This window comes from Xenopus laevis, chromosome 9_10L (genome assembly GCF_017654675.1).
Source record: "Xenopus laevis strain J_2021 chromosome 9_10L, Xenopus_laevis_v10.1, whole genome shotgun sequence".
NCBI lineage: Eukaryota > Metazoa > Chordata > Amphibia > Anura > Pipidae > Xenopus > Xenopus laevis.
The window spans coordinates 31,436,929-31,447,046 of NC_054387.1; the positions used below are offsets into that span (position 1 = coordinate 31,436,929).

Here is a 10,118-nt window from a genome sequence, read left to right on the forward strand (position 1 = left end):
CAGGTTTTGTAGCAGAACATAGCTTGGTCTTTTATATGGTAGAAAACAAAAGTGAATATATAGTCGAAAAACACTTCATCTTATGATTACTCACTTGTCCCCCCATCTTCGTTTTGAGTAGTCTGTTGGAAAGGCTATCTTAATTAGTTGAAAGATGTGATTTCATCTCTAGAAGACCATAACACAATTGAGTCCTAGTGATGTAAAACATAAAGCAGTAAGGTCTAACTAGAACAGAGACTTGAAATTACCAGGAGAATCAACCCTTGCTTTTGGAACCAGTCTGTCCAAAATCTCATTCCAAAAAAGGAACTTACTATGAAGTTGGTCCTCTCTCTGCTTCAAAAACAGCATGTGAGAATATTTGCGTATTCATTAATACATAAGAGGATAAGCCTTGATGTTGGAAATCAGGCCTGGTTGGCATCTCCATTTCAATTCATCTCAGGTGATCAGTTGGGTGGAGTTCAAGGCTCTTCAGAGGCCAGTTATTTGAGACAAGCCTTCTCCATCTCCGTGAAAGTATTTTACACAGACAACACCTCTTTGAATTATTGTTTGCCTATATCTCTTGAAAGAATGAATTCAATAATAGATCTCTTTCCTACTCTAGAGATGTCTTCAGGTTTATTTGTCTAGGTCTCTCAGAATGCCAAGTAACGTCTCCTAACAAAATAAGCACTAGGTTTTCAATTTCGAGAAGCCCTAAGGCAAAGTCCTCAAAGTAATTCTCTGTTTTCTCTTCAGCTATAAAGAATGCATTTAAATAATTTTCATTTAGAATGATTTCAGAATACATCACATTCAAAGAGAAGAGGTGTATGCAAATGATTATAGAGTAGAGGTGTATATATGATTAACACAATACTATTTTTCTTCAGACAGAATCATCTAAATTTAATAGTTTCTATTGAAACTTTTCCGGAGGGCATAATTTTTTTTAGACTCTGTATTTAGAAATCCTAACTGCCCTGTCTACTCTTTCTATTAAAGCTCCAAATATTCATCTGAATAGATGTAAATTACAACTGAGATACAACGGATTGATACTGAAAAGAAAAAAAGAGGGGTCTGTAAATGTATTATTTCAGGGTGTTTTCACTGCAATAAAAAAGCTACAGCTCCTGTGATTTACCATCAATAAACTTGTAATTCTAATGATTGACTGCTTCCTCGTTTCTGCCCATGCACATACAATATGTGCACAGTAACATTTCTGTAGTGTACATAATTTAAGTACAGATATGGGATCCTGTTATCCAGAGAGATACGAATTACAGAATGCCCATCTCCCATAGACTCCATTTTATCCAAATAATCCAAATTTATAAAAAATATTTCCTGTCTCTGTAATAACAACAGTACCTTGTACTTGATCCAAACTAAGATAATTAATCCTTATTGTAAGCTAAACCAGCCTATTGGGTTTATTAAATGTTTACAAGAAATTCTAGTAGACTTAGGGGCACATTTACTAAAGGTCGAAGTGAATTTTCGAATGAAACAACTTTGAATTTTGAAGTATTTTTTGGGTACTTAAACCAACGAATAGGCCAAATTCGACTTTGACTTCGAATTGAAAATACTTTGAATATTTGACCATTCTAAAATCGAAGTACTGTCTCTTTAAAAAACTTCGACTTCGCCACTTTAAACCTGCCGAATTGCTATATTAGCCTATGGGGACCTCCTAGAACCTAGAGCCAAAATTTGGCTAAGTCTTAAAAAGTGTTTTTTTTTTTTTTCCGTTCGATTCGAATGATTTCTACGATCGATCGAACGATTTTACTTCGACCGAAAACGGCCAAGAAATTCAAAAAGAAAACTTTAACTATCGAATTTGGCCAATTCGGTGGTCCAATTTCGAAGATTTTTAACTTAGAAATCCGATCCTTGATAAATCTGCCCCTACATGTATGAAGATCCAAATTCAGGAAAGATCTGTTAATCCGTAATCTTTGTGTCTTCTTCCTTCCCTTCGGCAATTTCTGTCACTTCTGCATGTGCAGTTGGTGCAAACCGGAAGAATGAGCCAACTGTGCATGCGCTAATACAGCGCTCACTTTACAAAGGTTATCGAAGCGCAAGAGATGGCGCACGTGAGCACCATTGCGCTCACACTGCATGTGCAGTCTGTAGTCCTACACAGGACAAAATTCTGGGGTAACACTTATCAGGAGGGAGGCAGGGAAGGGGGCCAGTGGGGACTTTTCACCGTGGGAGGGTTTAGTACTCCTTTAAGAACTGGAGCCCAAACCTGCACTGAATACTTAAAGGGGAAGGAAACCTAGTCGGCGCAAACCCCCCACCACCCCCCCTCCCGTTTGTTGCCCACCCTCCCTCCTCCCCCATGGCCTACCCGTCCCGCTGGGCAAATACCCCTAACTTGTTACTTACCCTTCTGCGCAGGTCCAGTCCAGGGAGTTCACAGACGACATCTTCTTCCACGCGATCTTCTTCCTGCTTTATAACATTATAACAACTTTATTTTCTTATTGGGCTTGTGTAGTGTAATGTATTTTCTGCAACATATACGTCCATTGAAATTTAACTTCCCGCAGTATGCAAATTAGCCAACGCTAGCTAACTTCGATTTGTTTGCCGAATTAACGTTAGCAAAACTTTGCCATCGTTCGGCGCCCTGGACGCAACTCCGCATTTTAGTGAATTAGTGTTGTCCTGGCGAATTTTCATCTGGCGAAGTGTGGGAATTTCCGCAGGTTAGTGAATTTGCCACTATGAGATGGGGGCAGATTCACTAAAGGACGGATTTCTCTAGCAACCGATTCGCCACGCTTCGCCAGGTGCAAATTTGTTACCACTATGCTAATTCATTAAAATGTGAAGTTGCGTCTCAGCAGCCGAACGCTGGCAAATTTTCACAGTGTTAGAATTTCATAGCGAAGTTTCTCTAGCATTCATTTCTGCCTAGCGAAACTTTGTTAGTACTCTAACGCTTAGGTCAATTTGAATACGGCGGGTACCTAATAGTCGTATGGACATCTTTATTAGAGATGTTGGTGCAAATGCTTGAAGTGGCCACTTTTTATTACAAGTGTCCAAGGAACCATAACAAAGACGGAAGAGATCCTCTAATGCCCTACTCATGAGCCCACCCTAAAACAAATGTGCCATGCCCCTCAAAAATCTGTAAAAAGGTTCACATAAAACTTTAATAATTGGACTTTTGAAGACAATCCCGCTTTAAAAACAAGTCGCCGCATTTTTTACAACTTTAATTTCTGGCATACAGGATATGATGTCATTGACATAAGATTAAGGAAGATGTAGCTTTGTTTTATTTCGACTGTCTGAGGCATCTTAGTGAATTTGCAGAGTAACAACTGTTCGCCAAAGCGAAAAGTCACCTGCCGATAGGGTGTGGATGGTATTTCTGGCTAATTGTCGCTACCATCAGTCACATACGCCTTTTAGTGAATTTGCTGTTAAGCAGTGCCTTGTACTTAATCCAAATTAAAATATAATGAATGCATTTTGGAGGCAAACCAATCATATTGGGTTTATATAATGTTTAAATGATCTATTAGTAGACTTAAGCTAAGGAGAGATTAGTGATGGGCTGTCCTGTTTTGATTTCCCGAAAAATTTGCAAAGTCAATGGGCGTAAAAATATAATTAAATGTTAAATAAAATATTAAATATACATATTTTGTCCAAATGCATTAAAGTCAATGGGCGTTTGAATATACTTGACACGCGTCAAAATATTCGCAGGCAGCGGAATGTGGAAATTCGCCGCAAATCCATGCCTGGAAAATAAATTTGCCCATCGCTAATTTAGATCCAAATAACAGAAAGATCCCTTATCTGGAAAACCCCAGGTCCTGAGCATTGTGGATAACTGGGCCCATACCTGTATTACATTTTCTACCAAATAAAACTTTGCTCTTAATGCATTGAATTTGTAAGATCTCCATTTTTTGCTCCATGTTCAGATTGCCTTAACTCTTTTTTCTATTTTTCCCCAAAAGTGTCACTCAGGCCGAACTTTTACCTCACACGGCAGCCGATTTCTGCAGCAAAGGTCAGATTTGTTATCTATCAAAATAAGCCAGAAGAAGGGAATAATGAGCTGCTTCAAAGAACCGGCCTTTTTACCTTCTGAATGGGAATCTAAATCATGGCAGGGGAGCATTGACTGAAAATCATTCTGCTCTGTCTACAGGAAAGGTCAGTGTCTGAAATATTATAGAATTATCCCCCCTTAGTTTGTTGGTGAAAGAAAACACAGAACAAGCTGAACAAACATCACTTGTAGAGGATTGAGATGTGAAATATTTCGTTCAAGGCCAGTAATGCTAAAACACTTTGATTATCCGTCATTTGCATAAATTAGCAGGGGAGTATGGGTAAATTTGTGGGAATATATATATGGCAGGGGATATTATACACTCTGCAGGGAAGGGTTACCAAATGCCAAACTTGTTTTCAGCAACAGCCTTCCTTCCAATTTTTGAAAGCTGAAACCGCAATGGCTTTTTCCTCTCGAGGCAAACAAGTAATAAAACTTGCAAGGAAGTTGGAGTTTTCGGAGCTACACATGAATTTTCTGCTTGTTTCTCCAGGGCCAAACACCTTGCTTTCTTCAACCGGCTTCAGGAAAAACAGTTTTTGCTTAATGCTTCTGTGGTTTTTTTTATATATAAAGTTAGGCAGTAACATGAAATCAATGTCAGATGTGTGTCCAAGGGACTTGGGGCAGTAAATAGAAATCGTGGTTGTATGACGTGACCTACAATATAAGAGGTGAGCAAGATATTTGTTATTAGCACATTCTGGTCGATCACATTAGTTATTAAGGTGTGCTACACTATTGAGTGGTGTATTTAGGCTGTAAACTACTGAATGAATAATATGCCAAATAGGGGAGAAGGTATTGATGAGGGGACTGGTGAATTAAAGAAAAATTTGGAGCATAATTCTTCTTTGATCAGAACGCAACTCGCACCCGACCTTAACCCACACCCAATTCCATCACAAACCCATCTGGGTCCCCACAGGGTTTAGGGTTAACCCGCACATCACTACTGCAAACTATTCATTTAATTGGATCATCTACAGACTGAAAAGTAGCTATCATTAATACAGGAATAGGACCTGTTATCTAGAAACCTATTATACAGAAAGCTCCGAATTACGGAAAGGTCGTCTCCCATAGACTCCATTTTATCTAAACAATCCAAATTTTAAAAAAAATATTTTTTAAAATGTTTTAAAAATAAAACTTTTTCTCTGTAATCATAGAACTGTACTTGATCGAAACAAAGATATAATTCATCTTTATTGGAGGTAAAACTAGCCTATTGGGTTTATTTAATGTTTACATGATTTTTTTAGTAGACTGAAGGTATGAAGATCCAAATTACAGAAAGATCCGTTATCCGGAAAGCCCCAGGTCCCGAGCATTCTAGCTAACAGATCCCATACCTGTAGTCAGTTTGGATTATATATGATAGATATAGTATAGCTTAGTTCTCATTATGCAATACAGGTATGGGACCTGTTATCCAGAAAGCTCTATCCATAACTTGGATCTCTATACATTAAATCTACAAAAAATCCTATACCTGTACTCTTTGGACTATCCCAGATTTCAGCATACCAGAACTTTAAAGCATCACTTTACAATGCAAGGCAGTGGATGTGATCATGATGTGAATAAAGTCAATGTAACTAAGCTCCAATAAGTATTCAGTATGCCTATGTGTTATTCTTCACACATAAGAAATATTCACCCTTTGCAGTATGCACCAGCCCTGTGTACTGAAATGACTCCCTTGTGTGCCTTAATTTATTTGGGTTGATGTATTTGTTGTCATTAATAGTTATGTTATACTTAGGGTGTATTTATTAAAGGTTATGTTTTTTCCCGAAAAAGTTTTTTTGAGGGTAGTTTCAGTAAAACTCAAATTTTATGCGTTAAAAAAATGCAAACTTTTTGAGATGTATCATGCCCCGAAGCTGCAAAAAGCCAGAATCCAAAATTCTCCAGCTAAAACCCATCGAGGTCACGTAGAACACAACGAAAGAGATCCCTTGAACCGTTTGAAGATATTTTTAGCCTTCATGATTTCTGGGTTTTTTTGGGGGGGGGGGGTTGGGCCTGAAAACTTTAATTATTAAAGTTTTTCCCTCCCGATTGCATTCATTTGAGTTTTTTACATCTGGGTTTTTTCATAAATAGGCACACATTCGATTTGTGAGTTTATTTGAGGTAGAAGCAACCTCTCAAGCTCAACCTTTAATAAATAACCCCCTTAATGTATATTTCTAAATACTGTGGCATATATCTCCCAGACTCCTATATGAGATCAAATGAGAAAAACAAGGGCTCTTTTCAATGAGCCTGGAACAGCCCATGCAAGTGATGGGATTGAAGAGTCATCAGCTTTGGAAAAGAATTGAGTTGTGAGCTCTCTGTTGGGGAAGTGGGAACCAGTGAGTAGGAAGGGAGTGGGTGCAGTTTAGAGAGCTGCGGAGAAAAGGACTGTTGTAGGTTGTGGCCAGGACACTGTTAAAAAGCAGGTTTATGGGACATTCAGGCTGCCAGTTCATCAGTCTGTTCTGGTTTCAGTTCATAAGTCTGAACAATTTTTTTCCCTATGCAGTATGAATTGAAAAGTGCATTGATTGCAGAAGACCCTGCTGTGTATAAAATCTAGACAATACGCTGTCTATTCCTTTGGAAAATGTAATTACACTTCTGCCATTTGAGTCAATTCACACAAAACAAACTGTCTCAAATAAAACATTTGCATCATTTATGTACTTAAAAATCTTTTTCTAGAACCTATTTACTAATATTCAGATTTCTTTTATTTTCACAAATCATATTTTTTCTCTAAAAATTTGTATTTTTTTTTTAAAATTTCTCTAAAACTAAAAATTTGAGATGCGGGGGGTTATTACTAAACTCTGAATTTATCTAATTATTTAAATTTAAAAAACCATGATCAAACTCAGATACCCAATTTTACCTTATTTATTATTAAAAAAGATTGATTTACTTGGTTCGGAAAAAACTCGATGAAATCGAGCGAAAACTCTAATCTTATTATTTCTTAGGGTTTTTTTCCCGAATCACTTGATATTTGCCTAAAATGGTAGGACTTTTAGGCTAATTCCAGCGCAGACCACAGAAACTTCCAAATAGAATAGGGACATCTGCCATTGACTTATACACAGCCTTGGCAGGTCTGAAAGGGCAAATTTTTGGATTTGGGCTTTGTACAGCATCAGGCTTTAATAAATCTAAAGTTTTTTAAAAAATAAAATGAAAATTTTGAGTTTTGCCCCAAAAAGCCCGACCAGATAAATTCCAAATTGATTAAATAACCACAAAAGTGTAAAAGCCACAATAAATCTTAATATAAAATTTCAGCCAGTAAAAGCAGTCAAGGTCCTATAGAAGTCAGAAGCTGATCCTATTGGACTTTTTTTTTTTTTTTTTTTTAGCCATTCAGATTTTTTAGATGTTTTTGGTGTTTTTTTCGCTAGTAACTGTCCGCAAAACTCTAATTTTATCATGGTTTTTCTACTTTTTAGCACTTTGTTTTTCCATTTGTACTTTGGAACTTTTAATAAATTTCATGGAATTTGTGGTTTTAGAAAAAATTAGTTTAATCAGGACTTCAAAAAGCTCTACCACTTGACCTTTTAATAAATGGGCCTCTAAGGCTCCCTTATATCTGGTCTGTACTTTTTCAAACCAGGCATAAGGTAGAATCCTTGGTATTGTATACTTTCCTGCCTGAACCAAACAGAATTAGTAATAAATAGGTACCTTTCCCAACCATATCCTAATATATTGTCTAATCTTAAAGACAACCCTTCTACAGGAGTATTAGTTATAAACAAGCAATGCTGACTTCAAAGTGCAATTGAAAGTGATTCATATTGAGGTACTGTAGTTCCCCAGTAAAATGAGATTTCTGTACCTACGCTTTTTTAAATAAATTACTTCTCTAAGCATCATACCTTTGTTAGGCGCACCTTCCTCTGATTGTTTTTATGCATTTATTTTTTCTGAAGGAGAGAAAATTGCTTTTCTTAATTAAATTTAGAGCTCCAGGAAAATGGAGCCAACACATTGTTTAGCTTGATTTATAGTGTAGTTAAGCGCTTGGGGAATCGGTCTGATATTCTTAGTTTAATTTTGCTGGGGCTGACCTGGTGTTAGCAGGGTACAACTTCCACTTGTTATCTAGTACCTTCTAAATATGTGAAATTAATTACAGCTAAACAGAATAGATTTCCAGGGTGTCTCTGGTGAGTGTTTATGGCTTTGTGCTTTCCCTGCATATTCTATGATAAGACAAACGGTTAGAAAGAGAAACACCCCATTATTGACAGTTATGTTTTCCTAGTTTAATAGGCAGATTTATCAAAGTCTGAATTTATCTCAATATTTGCTGAAAAGAACTCGCATGAGTTTTTTTGCCTAACATTAATACACTTTACCGAGAATTTTGTTTGTGGGGGAAAAAAAACAAAAAATGGAGAAATAAAATTTAATCGTATTACATTTTTTGGAGTTTCCACCCCGAAAAGTAATTTATTTCAGATTTTTGTCTGAAAACCACAAAATTTTCACTTTATTGCACAAAAACCAGAACATATCAAAATAACTTCTCCCATTAACTTATATGCAACCTAGGTAGGTCTGAGATGCCGGATTTTCGGATTCTGACTTTTTCCATTCTCGGGGTATAATAAATCCTTAAAAAATTGTTTTTTTCACAAAAAATTCTGATTTTATAATTTAAAAAAAAAGAACTTTTTTCATGTTTTTGGCATTTGGAGTTAAGTAAATAACCCCCTTAGTTCCTTCATGAAAAGAACAGAAGTGCGTTTATGTTTATAACACATGCACTAGTTACAGCCTCACTGGTTATTTTGGTTATGCCACCATCTGTGATGACCAATGTAGAATGTCTAAATCCAAATCTGCTACCAAAGGATTTTAGTACAAAAAAGATTTTTCTAGCCAGTGCTTGCCAGCCACAAGTATTACAGTACAAACACCCACTAGTGCTTGTTAATTGAGTCTCTAGTACAGGTATGGGATTAGTTATCAAGAATGCCCAGGACCTGGGGTCGTCTGTCTACTAAAATATCATTTGAACATTTTTTTTTACAACTCTTTATTTGAAGCACAGTGAGGAAAAAGCTATTAAGTAAGAAATACTATGATAGCATTGGGATACATTAAAGAGAATGGAAAAGCATATTACATTCGTTGTAATGGTTTCAGGTGCATAGCTGTTCCTACACAATAAGCTTTCAATTATTCGCATACAGGTAACTGCAAAAAAATAAGTGAACTGTAGTGATGGACAAATCTGTCCTGAAAAATTCTCAAAACCCATTAACCACAAATTAATTTGCTTGCAGCGAAACGTAGAAATTCACTGCAAATTCAAGTCTGCCAAATTTATTCGCCCATCACTAGTGAACTGATTGTCCAATAAAGGTAAAGTCATTTGAAAGGAACGGTAACAAAATGGAAAAGAAGAAGAATAGAAAGATAGGTAAGAGAACAGGGACCTGGATCAGGACTCCTCATGCTGAACACTCTCTTAACCCGCAAGTAAGTGGATGGGTGGGTCTTGTAATACCATTCTTCTTTCATACCACTTGGTGGCATGGAAGTAGTTACTCTGTTTTTTGTGCTTTAGTGGTAAGTTGTCGATGTAGAAAAGAGTTTGTTAGTGTAGGTTTACTTTTGTAAGGCTGCCTCTGCCCATTCCATGAGAAACGCATGGAATATTTTTTCTGGAAAAGCATGAATGGAGGTGGGCTAGTGTGTATACACCATTGGAGTATTTTTTTTTTTTGGCTACCACATACACATATGACCGTCAGACGTTTTGTGCTCCCACCAGTAAGTATTGATTGGAATTGGGAGTATGACTTAAATATTGCCCACTCAGAGGAGAACGGCACATAGTTCACCAAGACAGAAATGGTGTAAGACGCGCTGGGAGATTCTCTCTGTCTCTTACCTCCTGACGCGTCTCTCTGTGCAGGCGAGCACTTCCGGGTTCAGGTAGTCACGAAAAGTCACCAAATTTTAATCTTTGGTACCAAAAGCTTTA

At 36.9% G+C, this 10,118-nt stretch overlaps 1 long non-coding RNA gene across 2 annotated transcripts in view; it reads left to right on the top strand.

Moving 5' to 3' along the window:
- LOC121398022 overlaps positions 1 to 9,733 on the top strand; it is a 111,297-nt gene extending 101,564 nt beyond the window's left edge. The window contains exons 2-3 of one of the 2 annotated variants that reach the window (XR_005964075.1): positions 3,993 to 4,191; positions 9,415 to 9,733. This is a non-coding gene — a long non-coding RNA (uncharacterized LOC121398022). Of the gene's footprint in view, positions 1 to 3,992; positions 4,192 to 4,586; positions 5,144 to 9,414 lie in introns of those variants that run through there. The other variant, XR_005964076.1, reaches the window with a different exon arrangement.
- The last annotated feature ends 385 nt before the right edge of the window (positions 9,734 to 10,118 follow it).